This window comes from Triticum dicoccoides, chromosome 6A, assembly GCF_002162155.2.
Source record: "Triticum dicoccoides isolate Atlit2015 ecotype Zavitan chromosome 6A, WEW_v2.0, whole genome shotgun sequence".
Taxonomy (NCBI): Eukaryota; Viridiplantae; Streptophyta; class Magnoliopsida; order Poales; family Poaceae; genus Triticum; species Triticum dicoccoides.
In genome coordinates, this window is record NC_041390.1 from 26,832,576 (window position 1) to 26,837,762 (window position 5,187).

The window sequence follows — 5,187 nt, forward strand, 5'->3', positions numbered from 1 at the left end:
CCCCGGCTAATGAACCCCCACTAACCCACTGACACCGGTACCCACATTCCCTAATTAACCATTTTTTTGATAATTTTTATAAAAGGATGAACATATTTAAAAGCATTATTTTTTTAAAGAAAGAAGAATCTGAAACACTCTGTATCTTAAAAAACACGCTGGGTGTCTACCATTAAAAAAAGATTGTTGATGTCCATACCAGGTAGTATAAAGTTGAGAAAGTCATAGGGATATCCTTTGATGGTGCCTCCTTCAACTTAGCACTACCATTGAGTGAAACAAAAATGATGTAATTGTTTTTAGCAGGATATACAAATGATGGAATTGTTGTATACTATTCGAGAGTTCAGGGAAAAAAATATGATAGGCCCCTATCCAATAAACATTCCTCAAGACTCTTGTTCACATGGTCACAACATGTTCTAATATAACCAATTCCAGCACTCCCCATCATGGCTAACTTTCATGTTGATGCACCCTTGTCACATTCTCTCTACTCTTCATTCCTCCCTCTCTCCGCCCTGTCTCACCAACGATGTCGGTGGCATTCAGAGTTGAGGAATATCTTAATTGTTAGCAAGTCCAGTTAGCTCCAAATATCTTCTCCCTTAAGAAATACTTATTTCCAATATTTCACTCATTTTTAATTATTGTATCCGATGTATTCATAAGATGTGGTAGGCACGAATATTAAACTATGACAGTAAAAACAAACAACGTCAACTAATTAGGGCAACTCCAACGCGCCGACACAAACTGTCTACATGTGTCCGTTTGGGCCACAAATAAATCACGGCCCAACACGACGACACAAATGGACGAGCGTTTGTTTTTTGTCCGCTTGAGATCTTTTTCATACCTAAATTTGGGCCGGGTTTGCGTCGGCGCGGACAAGAAGCAGACACGGGGGACACCCTCCCTTGTCCTCCCCCTGGCCTGCGAGTAGGTGGCACATTGGCCATTGCCCTTCTCTTCCATCGACAACCACCACACCTGGCTACCTCTCCCTCGCTGTTGCCGCCCAGTTCCCATGCCCAGGCCGCCCCTCGCACCCACATACCTCCCCCAGCAGCAAGCCATACCTAACGACTATTCTTGCCGGCGTTGGTGGATAGTTTTCGCCGCCGCTGTAGCACCCCAACGTCCAGGCCACCCCTCACCTCCGCCGCCATCAGCAACACTCCAAGCGCGGCTACTATGAGATTTAAATTTTATCTTTCAAATATATTTATGCTAATTTTAATTTTATTTGATTTGTAAACCATGAGATTTTATTTGGTTGTGAAACTATGAAATATTTGTATTTGGTTGAACTATGTGAACTTGGACAATTTTTTTATATATAAAAGAAAAGCTGACTGGATACTGGCCGCGCGGATGAAAATGCGTCAACGCGTTGGGCACACCACCAATCAAAATGTGAATAGGGTGAACAAAGCCAATAACACCGACCCAATGGACAAAAAATGACAAAATCCGTTGTGTTTACGTCGATACCTTGGCGTTGCCCTCATACCAGTGCTCATTTAGAAAAAAATATCAATGCTCATTTAGGCCAAAAAAATTGCAATCGGTGCTAGTGCTAGCACCTTCTGGTCGGCGCAGCCATTGAAAAGAACAAATCCACACCAACAAATTCCCACCGAGAAGCTCTCCACTGCATGTACTTTTTATTCTGCATCTCCATTCCTCTAGAGCAGCGGCGCTCTTTTCCTTTTCTATCCATCCATCCAGCGAGCCCACGAACCCCATTACTCCATGAGTGCTGCTCTTCTATCTATCTGTGCTCCAGCCACACCACACACGCGCCCGTGTCTTCCACAGCTGACGCCGTGGCGTTCCCCTATCTCTTCTTGCTCGTGGCATCCAGATCGAGCACGGATGCGCGTGGTAAGCTCCTCCCACCCCGCCCCTGATCCCCTCTTTTGGTGTTTGTTCCGTTGACCCCATCTCTCCGATTACCCGGGCCGTATCGCGCAAGACCGATGGCTGCTTCATGTTCGTTGGCTGGGCCTGTGCGCACGGGGCTGGCTGAGCGTGTGGCAGAGGCACGGCAGCGGTGCCCTGCTCAGGGTCGACCTCGGCGGCTGCTTGACGTGGCCGCGTGGATCTGGCGCTTGTTATGGGGCTTTGGGCCCAGATCTCGTTGGTGGGCGCTTGGATGAATTTTGCTGAACCATCATCTCGACTCTCTCTTCTTCAAGAAACAAAACATGCACTCCGAAGTGAGAGGCGTAAGAAAACTCCATTTGTTGCAGCCGTAAGGGAGGCATGGCTCGCCACAGCGGCATCCTCCTCATCCTGATTCTCCCCGTTATCGCCGGCACGGCGTCAGGGTCCGCCTTGGTGGGTGACAGGTGCGCCGCGGGCTCGCAGTCCTCGTCTAGCGCCGGGATGCGCAGCGCCTCCTGCTCCCCGGTCGCCGGGGCCCCTCCTCCGCCACCTCATCCACCCCGTCTGCATACGAAGAAACAGAGGACACGCCAAAGAGATTTTTTGTTTTACCGAATCATTTTTCCCAAAGCCACTTATGTAGGTAGTGCGGGTTCAATTTCCAAAAAAAAGAAGGGCCTTTTGTAAAAGTGCCATGACGGGTGTGCGGACAGAAGCAATAGATGCTTTATTATTAGGTAAAGATACAGCGTCGGCTACGTGGAAGCCGACTGGCTTCAGTCGGCCATGGGTAAGCCGATAGGCCTCAATCGGCCGTGGGTAGGCCGACAAGTCGAAATCACTAATTAAGAAGTACTCGTTGCAAAGAACACTCCACTTTCCCAGGTTGCGACAAGTGGTGCACATGCAGCACGCCACTTGTCGCAACCTGGAAGTTTTCCTTTTTTTCGTAGTTTCGTTTATTCAAAATGTTTTAAACCGTATGTCCAAATCTCGAACCGTTTTCATCATTAGATTCCTCACGTCGAGATCTTCAAAACTAAATCCCATATTGATAGGTTTTGACGAACTTTTTTTCATGAAAAAAACCGGACAAAAAAACCGAACGAAAAAACCAAACCGGCACGATTTTTTTTATCGAAAAGCTAAGGAAGACCGGGAGAAAACCAAAACGTCGAAAAAACCCAGGAAAAAAACCCTTTAAAAGCCGAAAACGTGTGCAGAAAAAAAATCCAGAGTGAGTGTCCAGAACGTGACACGTGACGAATGACTGAGAACGCGCCAAGTGACGTTGATCGTTGCGAGACTCCCGAAGAAACTTAACCACTTGCTCCACCAACAAGTGCCGTCCCCCGTCACTGCTGCTCCACTCGGCCTGTGGGGCGTCCAGTCAGGCCCTGGGTAAGCCGATATTTCCCAGGAGTGCTCCTATACGCCGCTCGCTACGGCAAGATGTCCCCGTTTCGCACAGGAGGAGGTTCGCGTGGGCCGGGCCATTCGATGTCCTTCGCCGAATGAAAGAGATGCCAAAAATAAAGGGCGCGACAGTTCCGGAATCAAACCCGCAATCTCTTCATGTGCACGCTATGCCATTAGCCACTCCACCGCGTGAACTATTTGTGACAGAGAGGCAGCGCCAATATAAAAATACCAAACAGAAGTAGCACAAAAAAAACAAGTTCACAAAATTCCATAAAACATGCGGGCGAGGGATTAAACTTGCGGGTAGCATTTTTATAATTTTAGAAATAATTTTGAAAAACACGAACCTTTTTTCAATTTGTGCACAAATTTAAAAAAACTGTAATGTTTCTTCAATATGTGAACAAATTTAGAAGAAGGAACTTTTTTTTAAAATTCGCAAACATTATTGAATTTTGAACAAAAATTAAACATGAGAACATTTTTTTGCATATGTCAACAAATTTTGAAAACAAAAATGTTTTTTCAATTTGTGAACATATTTGAATAACAGGAAGAATTCTTGAAATTCCTGAACATCTTTGAATTTATGAACAACAATTGGAACAATTTTTGAAATTCCCCCAAAAAGATTATGTGCGAAAAAAATTTAAGCATGTGACATTTTCTGAATTTGTGAACAAATTTTGAAACTGGGATTTTTCTTGAAACAAAATAATTTTTGTTTTGTGAAATAACATAAAAAGGTGAACAATTTATGAAATGAAGCGAACAATTTTTCCAAGCATGAACATTTTTTGAATCTTTAGAACAAATTTCGAAACGGAGAACAAATTTGGAAGCACGAACATTTTTTGAATCTTGAGAACAAATTTTTAAACAGAGAACAATTTTGAAAATCTCAAACTAAATTGGAAGCGCAAACATTTTTTGAGTGCGTGAACAAAAATTGAAATCCAGAAGATTTTTTGAATTTCGAAAGTTTTGAACTTTTTTGTGTAACCAGAATTTTTTTTGAATTTTGAGAACAGTTTTTCAAAATCTGAACACTTTTTGGAAACACGAACAAAATTTTACATATTTTCGAAAAGAGGAGAAGAAAATAAAAAGAAAGAAAAAAACCAAAGAAAGAAAGAAGCAGAAAAAAAGAAAAAAAAAGAAAAGAAAAAACAGAAATAACTATAAATGAAAAGAATAAATAAAATAAAAAAGAAAACCAGAAAACCCGGTTCAAGAGTCTTCTGGAAGGTTCCCAAAACCGGCCAGGAAGCATCCAGAAGGTTCCCAAAACCGGAAAAAGATCTAACCTGAAAAAGAGCTAACTGGGCCGGCCCAGTTACTATCGAACCTGTGCAGACCTGTGCGGTAGGTGGACAATTCGCCGCATTATGCGGCGAATAGGGTTTTCCATGGCCCAGTCGGCTTCGCGGAGGCCGACAGGAGGCTGGTAATTATATTGGAGCTTTGCGTTTGTAGACGAGGATGACCGGCCTCGGCAACACACGTAACTAGCTAGCCTCGTGCTTGCAAATTACTACTGCTGCGTATTACTACATGCATGCATGCCATGATAATTGATTGCTCGCCTAGACAATTAACTTGGACATGCATGCATCGACTGCTTGGACGGCAAAAAAAAAATGCTGTTCTCTTGATACATTAGAGCTTTTGCGGCCAGCATTTCCCTTGTTCCCCCCGCCCCCGCGCTGAAGACCCGGCCCCAGATCGGATCTGGCTCGCCACGGCCTCTCCACCCCGGCCAACTGCTGCACCGCGTCTTGCCGGTCCTACGCAGCGGCACGGCCACCTCCGTGGTGATCCCCCCACTCCCCCCATCCGCCTCTTGACCCCTGTGGCGCAGCCCCTCGTCTT